The following is a 21,990-nucleotide window of genomic DNA, read 5'->3' as shown; positions in this document are numbered from 1 at the left end:
ATCCTCAGCACCACATAAAAAATAAATAAATAAAGGTATTGTGTCCAACTACAACTAAAAAATAAATATTAAAAAAAAATTGGGGCTGGGGTTGTGGCTCAGCAGTAGAGCGCTCGCCTAGCATGTGCGAGACCCTGGGTTCCATCCTTAGCATCACATACAAAAATAAACAAGTGAAATAAAGGTGTTGTGTCCAACTACAACTAAAAAAAAAAAAATTTTGAGTTCCCTGGAACATAAGGCATGCAGTATCAGAAGCTGCTACAACTTCTCACAGCCAAACACATTGAAAAATGAATAAGGTGGAGCTGGGGATATAGCTCAGTAGTAAAGTGCTTACCTCGTATGTTTGAGGCCCTGGGTTCGAATCCCAGCAGTGATGAGGGCTGAGGTGTGTGGGGGGGTGTGGATAAGATGGCCCTGACTTTGATATGGAGCCTGCTTTGGCTCTCATGCCTTGTTTTAATAACTGAACCTGGTGTAGTGGTGCACTCCTGTTATCCCAGCTACTCACAAGGCTGAGGCAGGAAGATCATAAGTTCAAGGCCAGCCTTGGCAACCTAGCAGACCCAGTCTCAAAAGAATAATAATGATGATGATGATGATAGATGGGGATGTAGCTTAGTAGTAAAGTGCCACTGAGTTCAATTCCCATCACCACCCACCCCCTTCACACAAACAGAGGTAACATTCCACAATCAACAAGGAAGTCCCACACTCCCAAAATTACTAATGACCCACCCTATACACACACACACACACACACACACGAAGAATAAAACTGTAAGGCCTTGCAACTATATCTAGAATGCTTGATGTTTTAAGCTACAGCAATAAGGTGGTTGGCATTCAATGGTCTACTTGTGGAAGGTGTTTTTTTTTAGGGGGAGGAGGGTAGGGTGGGGGTACTGGGGATTGAACTTTAGGGGTACCTGACCCCTGAGCTACATTCCCCATCCCTATTTTTTATTTTTAATATTCATTTTTTAGTTATAAGTTGACACAATATCTTTAATTTGCGATCCTCCTGCCTCAGCCTCCTGAGCTGCTGGGATTACAAGCATGTATCACCATGCCCCAGCCTTGTTCCAGTATTTAAAAAAAGAAAGAAAAACAAAATCCACCTAAGGGTGTCTATTAAAAAGTAAAACACAACTTTTTTTGTTTGTCTAATTGAAAATGTACCACAGATTGGCTCTAAGATGGTACTCTTAGGTGGAAGTAATTCAGGGAGATGGGACTAAACCTGTTGCTGAAGACCACAGAACTGAACACAAACAGCAAAAGGTTACCCTTCTAGAAACCATTTTCTTCTTTCCACAAGAAGATAAAATGGGTCTGAACATAATGCCCTCCCAAAACTATAGCAGAGGAGTTAGGTAAAATACCTTGCCAGCCACTGTGGCTCAGGAGGCTGAGGCAGAAGGATCAGCCTTAGCAACAGCTCAATAAAACTCGTCTCTAAATAAATTACAAAAAAGGGTTGGGGATGTGGCTCAGTGGTTAAGTACTCCTGAGTTCTATCCCTGGTACCCAAAAAAGAATGCCTTTTATTGTGATGTGCAAACCTTGGTTTACACAGTCATAATTACTCATTGCAACACCCCATTTCAGGGTGGCTCCTCTGCTGGTATTGATGATGAAGCACTTTCCAAGACACATATGTCACTGACTCCATCAGAATTATCTCCAACTCCAGATGAAGAAGTATGGGCTTTGAAGGGTAAACGCAGCAGCCACATGATACCATTTAGTGATAGGCTGATAATGATGCCTACCATCATCACTAGTGGCTTTAAACGCTACTTCTTCTTTTTAAAAATATTTTTAGACGTTGATGGGCCTTTATTTTGTTCATTTATTTATATGCAGTGCTGAGAATTGAACCCAGGGCCTCACACATGCTAGGCAAACACTCTACCACTGAGCCACAACCCCAGCTTCTTAACCCTACCTACTTCCAGTAGTAGCTCTCTACTCCACTTCTATCCCACTCTTTTACTTAACTATAAGTTCTTAAAAAACAAAACAACAACAAAAAAAAACCACCCTACATAGGGCTGGGGCTATATAGTTCAGTACTAAAGTGCTTGCCCAATTTATTCAAGGCCCAAGATTCAAACCCCAGCACTGAAACAAGACCCTGTCTCAAAAAACAAACAGCTAGGTGCAGTGGTACATGCCTGTAATCCCAATGACTCAGGAGGTTGAGGCCCTAAGCAATTTAACAAAATGCTGTCTCAGAATAAAAAGATAAAAAGGGCTAGGGATGTAGCTCAGTGGTAAAAACAAATAGGTCTGGGGCTATAGCTCAGTGGTAGAGAACTTGGCTAGCACACAGAAGGCACTGGGTTTGATCCTTAGCACCACATAAAAATAAATAAATGAAATAAAGGTATTGTGTCCATCCACTAAAAAAGAAAAAAAAAAAAAATTAAAAACCAAACCAAACAAACTGGCTGGTGAAATAGCTCAGTGGTAGCATACATACCTAGTATGTGTAAGATTTTGGGTTTGATCCCCTAGCACTGCAAAAAAATCCACAAAAACAAAAATACCACAAAATAAAAACCCACAAATAGAACGCATAATTCAATTATATTAATTATATTCATGTTGTATAGTTATCACCACTATTTCTAAAACCTTTCCATTACCCCAAAGGGAAATGTAGGCCATTAAACAGTAACTCCTCATCCTCCCCTCCCTCTCAATTAATATTATTTAATCTACTGTCTCTGAACAGTTCACATAACTGAAATCATACAATATTTTGTCTTTTTTTTTTTCCTGGCTTGTTTTAACTCAGCAAAATGTTTTTGTTTATGTTGTAGTGTGATACAAGAGCTTTAGTACTTTTTATGGCCAAACAATATTCCACTGAGTGGATGAACCACATTTTGTTTATCCACTCATCTGCCAATGGACACTTGGGTGTTTCTACCCCCTCCCACCTACTTATTGTAATAATTCTGCAATGAAATACTGGGATACAAGTACTTGTTTGAGTCTCTGCTTATAAGTCCTTTGAGAACTCTGGAAAGATTTCCTATAGCAGTTGAATTACAGCACATTTCCATCAGCAATGTACAAAGGTTCCAATTACCCATCCTTACTAATGTTTATTTTCTATTCTTTTAAAATTCATACAAAGGGATGGAAATTGCTATCTTGCATGCTTTTGATCTGCATTTTCCTAATGACTAAAGATGTTTAGTCGGGCTGGGGCTCAGAGGTACAGCGCTTGCCTAGCATGTGTGAGGCACTGGGTTTCGTCCTCAGCATCACATAAAGTTAAAAAAAAAAAAAAAAAAAAACAACAACAACATTGTGTCCACCTATAACAAAAAATTAAAAAAAAAAAAAAAAGATGTTTAGCATCTTTTCATGTGCCACTGGTTATTTGTATACATATCCTTTGGAGAAATGTCTATTCAAATTAATTGCCCATTTTTGTTTTGTTTTGTTTAATATTTATTTTTTAGTTTTCAGTGGATACAACATCTTTGTTTGTATGTGGTGCTGAGGATCGAACCCGGGCCACACGCATGCCAAGCAAGCACACTACCGCTTGAGCCACATCCCCAGCCCCCCATTTGTTTTTTTAATTGAACTGTTTCCTTTCACTTTCTTAATAGTGTGCTTTGTGATGAAGTCCAATTTATCTATTTTTCTTTAGCTATTGATGGTTTTGATGTCCTAAGAAACAATTGACAAATCCAAGGTGATGAGAAACCTATGCTTTTTTCAAAGAGTTGTATAGTAAAATTCTACAAAAAAAGCAAGGGGCTGGGGATGTGGCTCAAGCGGTAGCACGCTTGCCTGGCATGCGTGCAGCCCGGGTTCATCCTCAGCGCCACATACAAACAAAGATGTTGTGTCCGCCGAAAACTAAAAAAAAAAAAAAAAAAATTAAAAAATTCTCTCTCTCTCTCACTCTCTAAAAAAAAAAAAAAGCAGCTGATAGGGATTACAATGAATGCATAGATGAAATTAGGGGAGTACCACTGTCTTCACAATATTAAGTTGACTCATTAACATGGATGTCTTCCCATTTATTTAGGTCATTATTGTAACTTTCCAACCCCTCCCCTTTCCTTTTTCTCCTTATTTATACTTAGTACCATAAGTATTTAATTCAGGTGGAGAAGCCTTTTCTCCCACTACTTTGTAGAAGATAAAAAGGAAAATGCCAGAAACAGTAACATTTCAAGCTGTTACAAACTTTGTACTTTATTTTAACATACTTTCCTCCTAACAGCTCTATGAGATAGGCATTAATACATGTTTACAGATGAGGCCCCCTGTCACAGAAATGAGTCCTGAACTAAATAATCTATTCTAGAGTCCATATTGTTTTGTTTTTTATCAGGCTCAGAGGCAAATCCAAGTCCACATTCTTTTTTTTTTTTTTTTTTTTTTTAACTGACATGGATCTTTATTTTTTCTTTCTATCTATATGTGGTGCTGAGAATCAAATCCAATGTCTCACACATGCTATGCAAGTGCTCTAATACTGAACTACAACCCCAGACCCTGAGCCCACATTCTTTTTTTTAAGTTGTTGATGGACCTTTTATTTACTTATATGCAGTACTAATAGTCAAACTCAGTGCCTCATGAAAGTCAGGCAAGCACTCCACCACTGAGCCACAACCCCAGCCCTGAGTTCACATTCTTAAACATTCCACTGTTTGCTTTCCCCCTCATGACAAGAAGTAATCCTGCTGCTTTAGTATACTTTTCTCCTTTGTCTACCCTAGCAAACTGGTGACACTTAAAAAAAAAAAAAATCAATTAATAACTCATGGTAAGTGATTACTCTGAATATTTCTCCTGAGGTTCATGATTTGAGTTTTCGATGCATTTGGTCCAAAGTCTTATGTTAAGAAACTTCTAATCTCATCTTTGTCTAATACTCAATGCAACAATACAGGTTTTGTTTTACTTTGTTTTGTTATGATTCAATCCAGTACCCCATGCATACTACTCAAAGTCTTCTACCATTGAGCTATAGTCCTAGATCAAACAATATGGGTTTAAAAAACTTTCCTGGGGTAGGGGTACACAGCTGTAATCCTAGCTACTCATGAGGCTGAGGCAGGAAGATCACAAGTTATAGGACAGCCTCAGAAACTTAGCAAGAGCTTGTCTCAAAATAAAAAGTGTGCTGGGGATGTAGCTTAGTGGCAGAGTGCTCTTGGGTTAAAATCCCCAGCACCACACACACATACACACACAAAAAAAGTTGTATTTGTTTTCTGCCCTTTTACAACATTTTTGCATGCATTTCTTTAGAATTTCATTTACATATCAGAGAAGAGAAAATGTCGAATATGTGTGAGTTGCTCTGAAGTCATCAACTCTTGGTGCTAGTGTGATTTAAGTCTGTTTTCCCCTACTGGGGAACAGATGATGGCAATCAAGGGCTGTGGCTTTCTAAGCTTCAGGAAGCTCTGCTGTAGGAAGACTGCTAAATGGTGAGCAGCCCTTTTCACACTTCTTTTTACAAGTCTAATTGATCCCCAGTGATGACTACAGACCATTTGCACTCCTGCCCACTTTGCTTATCTGGCTGCACAGTGAGGGAGTGGTCTGTCCATCAGATGTTCCTCAGATATTAAGAGTGGCTAAGCCACAACCACATGTTAACATGTAGTCATTTCATGAAGCAGTCTTTGGTAATTTCCTCATGTTTGTATGACTATGATGTTGACTCACATCTGTCTGAACAGCTTCCTAAAGGCCTTCTGGAGCTAGTGACTAAAGTTCTTCATTTGGCCTAGTTTATTATACTACCTTCTACAGTCTTTCTAGATTAAGACTGGAAATTAAAAATAACTGCTCACTTGACCAAAAGATATTTTAAGGCACTAATGATTAATCTGTCATATTTTTAACCCTCTAGTTATTAGTTTTCAATTAACAAACCAATCCTATTTAAGCAAACATTCAGTTAGCCTTGAGGAATAGCCATATAATGGAATATTATGGCCTTGAACCTTATGATCCTCCTGCTTCAGCCTCATAGGTCATAGAAAACATAGGTTGGGAAAAGATTCATTTTAGAAAAACACCACTGTATCTAAGTAGCCTTAATTCTAATTCATGGGAAGAATATTTGTAATATTCAGTACATAGCTGTTAATAACAAGTTATTTTTGATTCTCCATAATCTCTTCATCATGGTAGAAAACTGCTCTCTAGAATATTCTAAAGGTACTAGTCTTTTTAAGGCTTTCTGTCATATCTGGAGTGCTAAGATGTTCATCCCACCGCACCCCCCCCGCCTTTTTTTTTTTTTTTTAATATGAAGGTAGGGACTACAGAGCTTTCTATACAGTGGGTTGTACTTGCAGATTTTATTAGAAAAGAAGTAACTTCCTGCTTCAATAATTAGACCTAAGGCCTATTCAGAAACGAAAGAAAGTACCACTGAGCCACAACCCCAGCCCAACATTGACTCTTTATACTAAAATTTACAGATAATAGTATCCAACAAGGCGTGCATGGTGGCGCATGCCTGTAATCCCAGCAGGTCTGGAGGCTAAGGCAGGAGGATCTTGAGTTCAAAGCCAGCCTCAGAAACTTAGCAAGGCCTTAAGCAACTCAGCAAGACCCTGCCTCTAATTAAAATAGAAAATAGGGTACAGTGGTCAAGTGTCCCTGAGTTCAAACACCATTATTTGTTAAACTAGTAAAAGTTTCATTTTAGGAAAAAAACTATTTTGTTTAGGCCAGGACAAATTCTAGACAGCTGAAATTTGAAAGAGAGGGTTGCCATTTTTCCAAAGGAAGGCCAAGTGTTACATCCTCCCCACAATCCCAGTAAAATAAATTCTTCATCCATGAATTACTATGGTACTTGAACTACTCAGTGCTGTTTCTCAAATTACTATGTAAGCTTGAATCACCTAATGCTCTCTATTCTGTCAAGAAAAGACTCTTGGGGCTGGGGATGTGGCTCAAGCGGTAGCGCGCTCGCCTGGCATGCGTGCGGCCCGGGTTCGATCCTCAACATCACATACAAACAAAAGATGTTGTGCCCGCCAAAAACTAAAAAATAAATAAATATTTAAAAAAAAGAAAAAAGAAAAAGAAAAGACTCTTGAACCTGGTACTCAGGTTCAAAGCAGCTGTGAAACTTCAGGTAAATTACGTAATTAGGTTTCCCAAAGTACATATCCCATCCATAGCTCATCTTATCCTCTTCCTTCCTGTAAGAAATGTTTAGCTACAGAAATACAGGCCCACAATTCATCTAAAAGCCTTGGAGCCAGGTTTGGTGGCACCTGCCCATAAATCAAGCAACACAGGTGACTCAGGCAGGAGTATCCAAAGTTCAAAGTCAACCTGGGCAACTTGGTAAGACCCTGTCTTAAATTTTAAAAGGGGTGGGGGGGGGAGAGAGATATAGCTCAATGGTAGACTGTCCCCAAGTACAATCCTCAGTATCTCCTCCCCACCATCACTACCACACACCCCTCCAAAAAATAAAAAACAAATTTTGGAACCAGATGTTTCTAAATTGTCTTTTTCAGATTTTAAAAAGGTAACATTCAACAAATGCTAAATATTCATAACATTCCCAGTGGATTAATAGTTCTTCAGTAAAATAAATGAAATACTAAATAGGACATCAGTTCATATCAGGTTTTGCCATCAAATTGAGTGTTTAAGTTTTCAGAATTGTGAATTGCAATTATGAACATCTTTAACGCAAATGACAACATTTTAAAACACGTACATAATCTCTTAATACTTTTTTTGGCGGGGAGGGGCTGAGGATTGAACTCAGAGTGCTCAACCACTGAGCCACATCCCCAGCCCTTTTTTTTTTTTCTTTGAGAGAGAGAGAGAGAGAGAGAGAGAGAGAGAGAGAGAGAGAGAGAATTTTTTAATATTTATTTTCCAGTTTTCGGCAGACACAACATCATTATTTGTATGTGGTGCTCAGGATCGAACCCAGCGCCGCCACGCACATGCCAGGCGAGCGCACTACTGCTTGAGCCACATCCCCAGCCCCCCCAGACCTTGAAAAAGGTTCTTACTGAGTTGCTAAGTGCTTCACTAAGTTGCTGAGGCTGGCTTTGTCTCAATGTTCCTGCTTCAGCCTCTGAAGCCACTGGGATTACAGATGTATGCCACTGCACCTGGCAATACTTTACTTTTTTGCAGTGCTGAGGAATGAACTTGGGGCCTCACAAATGCCAGGGAAGTGTTCTACTCACACCCCCAGCCTTTCAATACATTTAAAATACTTGGGCTGGGGATGTGGCTCAAGCGGTAGCACGCTCGCCTGGCATGCGTGCGGCCAGGGTTCAATCCTCAGCACCACATACAAAGATGTTATGTCCGCCAAAAAACTAAAAAATAAATATTGAAAAAAAAAATTAAAATAAAATACTTTTGCCAGTGCCCTCAAGTCCGATTTTTCCGGGGCTGGGGCTGGGGCTGGGGTTGTGGCTCGGTGGCAATAGCATGTGCGAGGCACTAGGTTTAATTCTCAGTACCACATAAAAATAAAAATAAAATTTTTAAATAAAAAAACAAGTCCAATTTTTCCATGACTAATGTTTTTAGATAAGTGGGCTGAGCCCTTTCTCATGGGGAATTAAAGGAGGCTTTAAATTAGGTATGTTGGGGTTTGAGTGTGGTATGACTAAAATGCAGGATTGATAATAATTTGAATTCTCAACCTAAGTTAGCTGTGTAATTTTTATTTTTAGTTGTCGATGGACCTTTTTATCTTATTTCTTTTTTTAATATTTATTTTTTAATTGTAGATGGACATAATACATTTATTCCTATGTAGTGCTGATGGTCGAACCAGTGCCTCGTGCATGCTAGGTGAGCGCTCTATCACTGAGCCACAACCCCAGCCCCTAGCTGAGTAACTTTTTTTTTTATATTTATTTTTTGGTTGTAGTTGGACACAATGTCTTTTTATTTTATTTATTTTTATATGGTGCTGAGGATTGAACCCAGGGTCTCGTGTGCTAGGCAAGCACTCTACTGCTGAGCCACAATCCCAGCCTGCTGACTAATTGTGACAAATTGTTTTAGAGACTATACATTTTCTTTTTTTTTTAATATTTTTTTTAGTTGTAGATGGACACAATATCTTTATTTATTTTTATGTGGTGCTAAGGATACAACCCAGTGCCTCAAGTGCTCTACCACTGAGCCACAACCCCAGCCCGAGACTATAAATTTTCTATACGTTCTCATATTCACAACAAATTGGCCTCTGTGCTCAACTTTTGAGCTTTTTAGCAATTTTTAGTTTCTTTGGCGTTCAAAAAGACAAAAATGTCTGAGATGATGCTATCGGGTTATAATGAATGCATTATAAAGACATTTATTAGCCAAACATTTTTTATAAGAAGGCAAAAACAAGGGGAAATAAACGAACGGGATAACTATACTGCTTTTGCCAGATCAAGATCTCTACAATAGTTTAGAAAGATAATGAATAAATTTCCATGCAGATAAAATTAGCATGGCAATAAAAAATGACTAATTCAGCACACTTAAGATAATTATAATTTTAACTCATAATTATTTAAAGGGCTAATTATGCAAAAGCAGCATCAATGATTATAAGTTTTCTATCATTTCTCAACCATCCAAAAAGTATAATCTATATAGCATAGTTCTGAACATGACTTAATTTTTACTTTTTTACTGAATTCAGTACTTTAAAAACAGTACTATATACTTGGACATAAGACAATTTCCCTTTCTAGGCGTTTGATAATAAATCAAAATTACAAAATAGGATATTTAAAAAGAAAATGGGCGGGGTGTAACTCAGTGGTAGAGGGCGCACCTAGCATACACAAGGACCTGGGTTTAATCCCAGCACCTAATAGGAAGAGAAGGAGGAAGTGGAAGAGACTTATCTCTGGGACACCCACATATCTCAATTATACAATTCAGTTGTATCTTATTTTTTCCTCTAATTAAATCCTGTGAGGGGCTAGGTTGTGGCTCAGTGGTAGAGTACTTGCCTAGCATGTGTGAGGCACTGGGTACAATTCTCAGCACCGCATATAAATAAATGAATAAAATAAAGGTCCATCAACAATTAAAAAAGAAAAAAACACCTGTGAATTTCATTAAAAAGAATGAAGAGCTTGTTGTATTTGGTTAAAAACTTACCATATTTCTTCTACCACCCCCACCCCACCCCCCACCCTTGCACATCATGCTTAGGACTGAAATCACTATCCTCAGGGCCTTCCCTGAGCTCTCAACTTCATTCAGGCCCCTCAGGTGCTCTCGCTGTATCTCTGCCTCACTCATCATGCCCTTCTCCAAGGTTTCTTCTTGCCATACTCCAGTAATGTAAGAACATTATGTTTTATTCACCACTGTGGGTTAGGCACAGGCACAAAACTGGTGCTCATGGAACAAAGAAGCTAACCAACTTGTAGCACACAGATTTTAAAAAGAAAATGATAACAAGAGCATCAATACAAAACAGTGGTGAGACTACATTAAGACAAACCCCCAGAAACTTCAATTATCTTCGACAGGAAGTGCTCAAATTCAGATCCTTCTTTTGAACTTATATGCTTATTTTAGACAATTCTACTCTAACTGGCCAGTAGCTCACTTCACAACAGTTCAGAAAAACTCATGCTTAAGTAAGATAAAGATGTATGTGTATGTAGCCTAATGACAAAGAAACTTAGTTGTGCTCATGCTGGCGCACACCTGTAATCCCAGCAGCTCAGGAAGCTGAGGCAAGAAGACCAAGAGTTCACAGCCAGCCTCAGCAAAAGCAAGGTGCTAAGCAGCTCAGTGAGAACCTGTCTTTAAATACAATATGAAATAGGTCTGGGGCTGACTCAGGGGTCAAGTGCCATTGAGTTCAATCCCTGGTACCCCACCAAAAAAGTTGTGCTCATAAATGTAAAAACACGGGCCTAAACAGGGGCTCTATGCAGCCTAAAGCAGGCAATAAAACCTCTAAAGGTAAAACTCGAAAATCTTTGAAGCTCAGGGAAGCTCAAGGACTAGACATTATGAAGACAGAAAACAGGACATCCACTAAGAAAACAAATATTTTTTTATATATATATTTTAATTAGACACAATACTTTTATTTCACTTATTTATTTTTATTTGGTGCCGAGGATGGAGATCACTCTACCGCTGATCCACAACCCCAGCCTAGGAAAAAAATTTTTTTTTAATATTAATTTTTTAGGTTTAAGTGGACACAATATCTTTATTTTACATTTATTTGGTGCTGAGGATCGAACCCAGTGTCTAGGCAAGCACTCTACCACTGAGCTACAGCCTCAGCCCCAGCCCCCCAGGAAACAAATTTTAAGGCCTGAAAATTATCAACTATCCACAACCAGATGATATTATTTCATTGGTTTATTGTTACAATTTTTCTACAAGAGCCACTCTTCTTCCCCCAACCTAAATACATATGAATCCCATTGAAAACTCAAAAGATACTCTACAATACATCTTCTTGAAGCAAAGTTATCAGGAGAGCTATAAAACTGAAAATAAAAGTAAAAACTATGGTATTTTTTCCAGGCAGTACTAAAAGTAACCAAACTAGAAACAAATTTTCAAACAAACAATAAACCTGGTTGAAAAGAAGTATAAACTTTTCAAAAGCTTCTCCTTTCTTCAATAGCCTCTGATCCCAATGTCTTCCTTCTTTGTTGAAGGAAGTATACACTGAAATAAATACAATACCTAGTATTGTATTAGATCAGAGGAAGAGAATCCCTAAATTGAAACTGTTTCAGAGATAGTGGTAGAAAACTACCAACTCCAAATTCACCCACCCTTAGGACTGTGACTAGCACAGAGAAGAATGCAAAGGGGAAACACCATTAAACATCTGGAAAATGAAGTTCAAAATATAAAGTAATGGGCTGGAGTTGTGGCTCAATGGTAGCGCACTTGTCTGGCATGTGTGAGGCCCTGAGTTCGATCCTCAGCACCGCAAATAAATACATACATAAAATTAAAGAAGATCCACTGAGAACTAAAAAACACTAGTGTGTGTGTGTGGGTGTGTCTGTGTGTGTATAAAAACGTTATAGGAAGCTGTTCACAAAAGGGCCCAAACCACCTGTCCACAATGAACTTGAGTCTGGTATTGTCATCATTTGGTTACACACATACACATTTTGGTACTGGGGGTTGAACCCAAGGGCACATTGCCATTGAGCTTCTTTCCCCCCTTCTTCCCTCCCTCCCTCCCTCCCTTCCTTCGGACATGGTCTTACTAAATTACTGAATGCCTTGCTAAATTGCTGAAGCTAGTCTTCAACTTACAATCTCCCCTTATAGCCTCAGGAGTGGCTGGGATTACAGGCATGTGCCACTCTGCCCACCATTATTTGGCTATCTTGATCAAGCAGTTACCAGGGGCTTTCCTTTCTACAGAAGATTCTTTGGAGAGCAACAGCCACAGATTTATGGCACATGGAGGTAAGCAGAGAAGGATGCAAAAAACCTCCAATTTACTGCAGTCTAAACTTCAGTCTTTTTGTGAGAAGGGAGGCAAGAAACACATCCTGAGGTAACATACTTTCAGGTTTCCTAAATAAGAGCACCAAATTACCTAACACAAAGTATAAGTATTCCAAGGTTAACCTTAAATAGATGTACAGAGTCAGGATTAAGTATTGTCTATAAAACAATGCTTCTCTGCAGGACTAACAGAAGAATGAACCATGAAATAGCCCCAATGAGCTGTCTAACGTGTCCTAGGATTTTTTTTTTGTAATGTTGATGGACATTTCATTCATTTATTTATATGTGGTGCTGAGAATTGAACTCAGTACCTCACACATGTGAGGCAAGCACTCTACCACTGAGCCACAACCCCAGCCCCCACCCCACCACCAGGATGTTTTGGCAATGGAAATGAGCAGACAGGCATCCTGCATTCTGGAACAAACATTTCAGGCAGGGTCCAGATCCTATTCCTCTCAAGCCTCAACAACTATCTCCCCCACCTTTGGTACCAGGTGAGCACCAGCTCCATGAAGACAATTTTTAAAAACACACCCAAGGTGATTTCCTCATAGGAACTGGATCCCAATTTTGGGAACAGCCAAGTTTAAGAACCATTGTGCTTAAGCACAAGCACCTTAGTAATAAGCCCTGTCCTGGTCCTTCAACAGTTTTTAGGGTGCTACTCCCCCAATCCAAAAAATTCTCTTCCAGCCAAATGTAGTGGTGCATGTCTACAGTCCCAGCTACTCCGGAGATTCAGTCAGCATGACTCCTTAAGCCCACAAATTAAAGATCAGTTAGGCAACATAGCAAACCCCATCTCAAACAAAAAAATAAATAAATCTCTTCCAAACTACAAAATACAAACTGGGTGAAAGGTGAAGGACTAAATATTTCTCTCTCACTGAACCCTCATTGGACTCCATTATCATTACCTTTTTTTTTTTTTTTAAATATTTATTTTTTAGTTCTCAGCGGACACAATATCTTTGTTTGTATGTGGTGCTGAGGATCGAACCCGGGCCACTCGCATGCCAGGCGAGCGCGCTACCGCTTGAGCCACATCCCCAGCCCCTATCATTACCTTTTTACAGAAGAGAAAACTGAGCTACAAAGAACCCACAACAATAAAGTGTCACAATTATAAAATGTCAGAGCTAGGTTTTGTCAGATTCACTCCATACTCTACTTCTCTAAGATACTGTTATTTTCCTTTTCTTAACTTAAGATCTTCAAAAGATAAAGTGTCCTTCTGAATAAACAGAAAAGTTAAACAAGAGATGACAACCAGAAAAGAACTTTTCCATAAAAAGTCGGGACACAGTTTACCAACAAAGTTGCCAAATCGTGTAACAAAATCACCTCCTGGCAAAAAAAAAAAAAGATTACCAAAGTGTTACAACATATACTATCCATCTTAAGATTTACTTTCTTAGGCTGGCAAAGCCCATATTACAAATAGGGCTATGTGAAAATAACCCATGGGGCTTATCTTTGGCCACAGATTAGGGTTTTAAGCCATATCTTGCAATTTATCCAAAAAGGGTATTATCATGCCTTTCATTATTATCATCAATCCACCACCTCCTGTGTTACTGCTCTTGTCCAAGGCACTACCATCTATCAGTGGATTTAAAAAGCCTCCAATAGATTTCCTGCTTCCGTTTTTGCTTCCTTGTAAGCTATTCTACATAAAGTAGAAGTTAGAATGTGGCTCAGTGGTAAAGTGCTTTCCCTGTATGCAAGAGGCCCTGGGTTCAATACCCAGCATCACATACACACACACCCCCTCACATACGAAAAGTCTACATTATCAAAAATATAAATTAGATTAATCACTCTCAGGCCATAAAAATTCTTCAATGGCTTCCCAAAAAATAAACTCTAAACTCACATCTTCTGACTATATTGAGGCAGATGTGGCTCTTGCCTACCTCTATAATCTCACTTTTTCCATTTTCCCTGCTTGCTCTCTAGACTCTACTACTATTCAAGCTTTTTTGCCATTCTCTTAAAAAAAGCAAGTCTATTCTTTACTTATCTATCCCCAGTCTCCCCTACTAGTAGGAAAAACTCCATGTGTGAAGATCTCTTTTCTTCAGATGTATCCCAGAACTGCTCCTAACATACAGTAGCTACTCAGTAACCATTTGTTACTGAAAGAATAATGACAAAACCACAAACTAACTTCACTATCTCTCCTACTATGCCAAAGAGTTCAAAGCCAACAAACTATTACCAGCAAGATGTCTTCACTGCCAGGGAGCTCATCTCACCAAATTAGAATACTTATCCCCTTAACAGCTCACTTTTCCATATACAGAATACACTCAGACCCAAGGAAAACAAAAAAGATGGCCAAATGGTACCAGACCAGGATAATTACCAGGTCATCAATTAAATTAAGAAACTACAATTTCCTTTATTTGCAACCAGTTTAAAATATCTGAAGAGAGGGGCCTGGGTTGTGATTCAGTGGTAGAGCCCTTGCTTAGCATGTGTGAGGCACTGGGTTCGATCTCCGGCACCACATAAAAATAAAAACAAATAAAATAAAGGTGTCGTGTCCATCTACAACTAAATATATATCTGAAGAGAGCGGAGGGTATAGCTCAATGGTAGAGTGCCTAGGACCTATCATGTGCAAAGCCCTGGGTTTGGCCCCAGCACTGCAAAAATAAATTACAATAACTGAAGAGCTCCTGCATAGGCTACTGTACCTACTGTTAATACTTCTCCCTTCCAAACCAGTCTCACTGCCAACCCCTCCAATAAGAGAAAGGATTATCCTCAATCCTCATTCTGTTGACAATTATACCACCTCACAGACAGTACATTGTTAAGATGGCCAAACTACTCAGCTAAAAAAATAAAAAACAGAAGGAGTAAGAAGAAAACACATCCAATCTTGTCTAATTTCAGAAATATATCTTCATCCAAGAAGAAAATGTTGCTTGGAATGAAAGAGAGGAAGTTAGAGGAGTATCTGTTTTACAAAAAAGTTGAAAAATAAAAACAGAGAAAAAGAGTTACAGTAAGATAAAGAACAAGATTGTGCTGGGAGTGTGGCTCAGAGGTAGAACACGTGCTTAAGGATCCAAAGCCCCAAAGTTCAAGCCCAGCAGCAAAACAACAACAAAAACCCTCAAGATTGGCACAAGAGGACCATTAATAGAAATGATGCACCCATATTTCCCCAGAGTTTACATTAATAATAATCTTTTTTCCATAGGGAAAGGGAAATGGAAAAGACTTCTATTTACATACCTTACAAATGTGCTGCAAAATGCACGGCCTGTGACCAAAGTTGTATAAAGTACCTTGAACTTCCCAGATGAAAAGCTATAAAAATATAAGAAATATCAAGAATTATATCTATTCACTTTATAAGGAAAAACAACAAAGGACAAGATGTAAATGGGCTTACCCGAAGTCCAGAAAAGAGAAAAAGTGCATTATTTAACTTACATATCATAAAATATATCATATTTTACACAGTCCTTGGCCTCCATCACTTAACCTTATTTTGCAAACATTATAAAGTTTCCCCTTTAAAAGCAAAAAATTTTTATGTGATTTCCCCCAACATTGTATTATAATTTTTTTTTTCAATTGGGTACGGTGGTACACAGCTGTAATCCAAGCCATTCAGAAAGCTGAGGAAGAAGGATCTCAAATTGGGAGGCCTGCCCAAGCAAGTCAGCAAGACCCTGTCTCAAAAAATGAAAAAGGCTGGGGCCAGGACCAGTGGTGCTCACCTATAATACCAGCAACCTGGGAGGCTGAAACAGGAAGATCTCAAGTTTGAGGTCAGCCTAAGCAACTTAGTGAGGCTCTCAGAAACTTCATGAGACCTGTCTCAAAATAAAAAATAAAAAGGCTGGGGATGTAACTTAGTGGTAAAGTCCCCTGGGTTTAATCCCCAATACCAAAGAAAAAATAAATTAAAAAAAATTAAATAATCAGGGCTCAGAATGTGGCTCGGTGGTAAAGTGCTCCTAGGTTTTATCCCTAACATCATATTAAATCAAACAAAAACCTTTCAAATACATAACAAAGTTAGAGGAATTTTATAGTTATCATATATATCCTGTCTAGACTACAGTGAAAATTTTTTGGGTTTTGTACTAAAGATTATTATTAATGTTTTTGTGTGTGTGGTGGTAGGACTTGAACCCAGAGACTTTTGCATTTGAGGTAAGCAGTCTATCAATTGAGCTATATCCCCAGCCAGAGATTATTTTATTAAAAAAAAAAAAATCATAATAGAACCAGACATGATGGTAATGTAGTTCTAATCACTTGGTGGGCTAAAGCAGGATGATCACTTGAGTTCACAATTTCCAGATCAGTGTTGACAACAAAATGAGACCCTATTTCAAACAAACAATCAAACCAAAAAAGCAAACAAACAAAAAAACCCACAGCTGGATATACAGCTGAGTGATAGGAAGCCTGGCTAGCAAGTACAAAGCCTGGGTTCAATCGCCAGCACCATAAAAATAAGTCAGAATCGACTCAAATTTATACCTACTCAGAGAGTGATTCTAGTTTCTTGGCTTTTACATTTTTTGGTACTAGATATAGAAGCCAGAGGTACTTAACCACTAAGCTATGTCCCCTGCCCCCAACCCCCCCCCCTTTTTTTTGGTACCAGGGATTGAATTCAGGGGCACTCAACCACTGAGCCACATCTCCAGCCCTATTTTTAATTTTTATTTAGAGAAAAGGTCTGAGTGAGTTGCTTAGCGCCTCATCCATTGCTGAGGTTGGCTCTGAAGTCGAAGTCTTCTCGTGTCTCTGCCTTCTGAGCCCCTGGGATTATAGGCATAGTCTCCAGTTATCTTTATAGTTTGAGACAAGATCTCACTAAGTTGCTTAGAAGCTCTCTAAATTTCAGAGGCTCTTCTCAACTTGAAATCCTCCTAACTCAACCTCTGAAGTCACTGGGATTACAGGTGTGCACCACAGCATTGGGCAGTTTCTTGGTTTAAAAAAAAAAAAAAAAAAAAAAATTATCAGCAGAGCTCAGCATAGTTGAGCACACCTGTAATCCCAGGGGCTCAAGAAGCTGAGGCAGGAGGATTTCAAGTTCAAAGCCAGCCTCAGTAACTTAGTAGGACCGTTATCTTGAAAAATAAAATGGGCTGGGGATGTGGCTAAGTGATGAAGTACCCCTGGGTTGAATCCCAGGCACCAAAATAAAAATTTTAAAAAATGAGATCATGTTATTCCCCTGCTTTAAAAAAAAAAAACTAATAACATCTTTTCTCAGAACAAACTCAAAGAACTTTCATGTCCTAAAAGCACTACGTGATCTATCCTTGCCCATCTCTCTAGACTAATTTTATTTCCTACTTTTCCTTTCAACTCCACTCCAAACTTACTTGTTTTTCCTCTTTCCCTTCAAGTGAATTTAAGATATTATCATAATTGTGCTTAAACATATTCTATCCATCCTCATTAAAAAAAAAAAAAAAAAAAACCTGGGCTGGGATTGTAGTTCAGTGATAGAGTGCTAGCCTAGCATGTGTGAGGAGGCAGTAGGTTGGATTCTCAGTACCACACATAAATAAAATAAAGGTCCATCAACAACTAAAACAAAAACCAAAACAAAACTCCAGTTCAGTTTGTTATAAACTGCCTACCCGTTACAATTTAACACTGTATCTTATATTTGATTATTGGCAAATAATCAAAATGCATTCATTTATTGCAAGCACCAGTATAAGCTAAAATCAGTGCCCAGAATGAAGTGCTTCAGTGCCTGATGTTCAGTCACATGACTACCATGATTATGAGTACACAAAACCTTCTCTTACTACTATAGCACCACAGATTAAAAATGAAGTCACTTGAGGGCTGGGGTTGTGGCTTAGCAGTAGAGCACTTGCCTAGCACATGTGAGGCCCTAGGTTCAATCCTCAGCACCACATAAAAATAAATAAATAAAATAAAGGTATTATATCCAACTACAACTACAAAATAAATACTTTTTTAAAAAAAAGAAATCACTTGAGCCAGGTGCGGTGGTTCACGCCCATAATCCCAACAGCTCTGAAGGATGAGGCAAAAGGATCATGAGTTCAAAGCCAGCCTTAGCAACTATAAGAGGTTAGGCAACTCAGTGAGACCCTGTTTCAAAAAACAAAATAGGACTGGGGGTGTGGCTCAGTAATCAACTGCCCCCCTGAGTTCAATCCCTGGTACCCCCACCTACCCAAAAAAGAGTCACTTGAAATAGAAATATTTGAAACAGGGATTTTACAGTAATTGCAATCTATTTTGGAAATTTGATTTATTTATTTACTTATTAAATACAGTTATTTAATTTACTTATTTTTATGTGGTGCTGAGGATCAAACCCAACACACTCTACTGCTAAGCCACAACCCCAGCCCCGGAAATTTGATTTATTCATGTCACAAATATTGAACAGCGAGCATGCCCCCAAAAGGCATGCTACATTCAGACGTTTACCACTAACAAGTTTAAAATACAATCATAGGACTGGTGAACGGAGCTCAGTGACAGAGCACTTGCCTAGCATGCATGAGGCCCTGGGTTCAGTTCCCAGCACCACAAAAGGCAAAATATAGTGGCTTGGGGTATAACTTAGTGATAGAGCATTTGCTTATATGCACGAGGCCCTAGGTTCAATTCAATAACACCATAAAAATAATTAATAAAATACGGTTAGAATATATAGGTACAGGCAAACAGGGAGGACAAAACACTTAGGAACCTTTGTTTCCTCAGAGATAAGGATTGAACCCAGGGTGCTCTACCACTGAACTACATCCCCAGCCCTTTTTATTTCAAGACAAGATCTTGATAAATTGCCCGGGCTGGCATTGAACTTGCAATCTTCCTGCTTCAGGATTCCTAAACAGTTGACTTTACAGGCATATGCCCAGTCTATCTACAGTTTTAAAAGGTCCCTACCAGCCAGGAATGGTGCACCTATATAATCCCAGCTACTCAGGAGGCAGGGCAAAAGATTGCAAATTTGAGGTCTACAACTTAGGGAGACCACGTCTCAAAAGATAATAATAGGGGCTGCAGTTGTGGCTCAGTGATAAGAGCACTTGCCTAGCATGTGTGAGGCATTGGGTTCAATCCTCAGCACCATATAAAAATAAATAAAAGATAACAATAATAATTATTTTAAAAACAAGGCTGAGGATGTAGCTCAACTGTAAAATGCCCCTGTGTTCAGTCCCCAGTATGGGGAGGATGGAGGAGGGAGAAAAAAAAACCTACAAAAGGCAATTTTAAAATCTAGTGATTATGTACCATATATCCTTATCACTAGTAGCAAAATGCAATTAAATCCACTGTGCTATCTATAGAAGCCCATCAAATCCAGAGTAGTTCTTTTAGAAGTTGAAATATCAGTTTTCTCACAGAGTAAACAAATCTCTGGGCTTCCAAGGACAATTAAGAAGATCATCTTCCTGTCACCACTTTGACTCCACCCCAATAACAAGAAACACCCTTGAAGGTCTACCTTGTTTTTAACTCTCCCAATAACTTATGCCCCCACATGACCAGAATAAACTTTTAAATAGGGCTAATGACAAACAGAAAAGGAATTAAGACTATGAAAATATTCAAATGGGCCGGACACAGTGGGGCATGCCTGTAATTCTAGAAGGAGGATCCCCCTATCTCAAGCAATAGAGGAGCTACTGGTAGAGCATTTGCCTAATAGGTACACAAGCGTGGCCCTAGGTTTGATCCCCAGTAAGTGGGGAGGGCACTCCAGTAACACCACTACCACATGCTTGTGCACAGGCAACTGCTTACTTTGATACATGCAGTTTCTCCCCATCCCACCCTAAATCAAGTCAAAAGAGTTGCTTAAAAACACTCTAGCTGAATCTAGTAATGCTGCCTTTGGAGCAGGGAAATCTTGAGCCTCCCTCTGAGCTGGTCCTTCATAAACATCCAAACACTTAAAGCCAGGATTAAGTCAGCAAGGGACCCTGTACATTTAACTATTTCTCTCAACCGGAATACCATCAGGACACTTCAGCTACAGAAAAATGAATACTATGAAAGCTAAAGAAATTTGTTGGCAAGTGAGTTTTTTAGATTCTCTCCAACTATGCACAATATGCAAGGTAAAAAAGAGAAAAATACTTGAGTAAACTGGAATCCCTGAATTTCAGCTGACTCTGGGCCAGCTGTTTGGGAGCACATGAAGAATACCTGACTAGATGTAACATCTCGGGAAGTACTCTCAAGTTTGTGGGCCTCAGTTCCACACCTGCACATGGGATTGGTCTACAAATCCTGAAGATTCCTATTGGATCTAAAATTCTAGATCTATGAAGAAATTTGTTGGTAGTTATATTCTTATTCTCTTTCCTCCAGTACAGAATTTTATTTGAATAGAGCCTGTAAGTTAAGTACTAGACTTTCCAGGCCCTAGGTTCAACTCACCAGCTTTAAAAAACAGAGGGCTGGGGATATAGCTCAGTTGATAGAGTGCCTGCCTTGTTGCCTTGGACCCACAAGGATCTGGGCTCAAACTCCAGCACCACAAAAAAAAAAGAACCCAAGTTCCATCTGATCTATTTCATTTCCCTCAAGAGCCATCACTACCCTACATAAGTAGACAGAACTTCAAAATAACTTATCAAAAAAGATCCTCCAGCTAGTTATGATAGCACTCACCTGTAATCCCAGCTACTCAGTAGGTTGAGGCAGGAAGATCACAAGTTTGAGGCCAGCCTCCACAATTTAGCAAGACTCTGTCTCAAAATAAAATGAGGGGAGGCACCTGGGGATGCAGCTCAGTTGGTGGAATGCTAGAGCTGGAAGCCCTGAATTAATCCCCAGCACCCCTCCTCAAACAAACACACAAACACACACACACACACACACACACACACACGCGCTGGGGATATAGCACTGTGGTAAAGTGCCCCTGGGTTCAAACCCCAGTACCCTCCTCCCCCCAAAAGATCCTTCAATAAGTCATCCTTTACAATTAAGAAAGAGACTTGTATTTTCAGCCCAATGTCACGTGTGTCAAATGTTCAAAGGAATATCTTCAATCTAGCTATGTTGAAGGTGACAATCATCTATCTGCAGAGTACACACTATATTCTGATTACACACCTTCAATAATTTTTTGTCAATATTGTCAAAATACAAAAAACAGAGATAAAAGTTTTAAATAAGGACTATTAAAAAACACGTGGAACCAACTTTGAGGGGAAAAGGATGCCAATTTTCCACTATAAACTACTAATCAAGGTTTTTTAACCAAATTGATTTGGGTATAAATAGTGCAATCTCATGAAGATGACCAGTAACAATCCAATCAGTAACTAAGAACAAGTATGTTTAAATTATTCCTAATTAAGGTAGTGACTTAAGGCTGTGTATAATTACAACTATTTTAATGAAACCTCACTTAAATCATTAAAAAATTTTTAAATGAAAAAATGCCTTTTTCCTCCAATAAGACAGTCCTAA

At 38.9% G+C, this 21,990-nt stretch overlaps 1 protein-coding gene across 4 annotated transcripts in view; it reads right to left on the bottom strand.

Moving 5' to 3' along the window:
• Nucleotides 1-21,990, bottom strand: part of Rhoa (ras homolog family member A) — a 47,687-nt gene that overhangs the window by 24,959 nt on the left and 738 nt on the right. Inside the window, exons 2-4 of one of the 4 annotated variants that reach the window (XM_058574909.1) lie at nt 21,184-21,260; nt 16,260-16,355; nt 15,769-15,843 (exon numbers count right to left, since the gene is read on the bottom strand). The exons of 1 other annotated variant lie outside the window; for it this stretch is intronic. The gene's annotated coding sequence lies outside the window, so the exon portion shown is untranslated. The remainder of the gene's footprint in view (nt 1-15,768; nt 15,844-16,259; nt 16,356-21,183; nt 21,261-21,990) is intronic. 2 more of the 4 variants (XM_046431353.2, XM_046431352.2) reach the window with 2 other exon arrangements.

The sequence above is a fragment of the Marmota monax genome, unplaced genomic scaffold, assembly GCF_021218885.2.
Source record: "Marmota monax isolate L192 unplaced genomic scaffold, Marmota_monax_Labrador192_F-V1.1 WCK01_AAM20220418_F8-fsc00022, whole genome shotgun sequence".
In the NCBI taxonomy this organism is placed as follows: domain Eukaryota; kingdom Metazoa; phylum Chordata; class Mammalia; order Rodentia; family Sciuridae; genus Marmota; species Marmota monax.
This window is presented reverse-complemented; position numbering and strand designations above follow the sequence as displayed.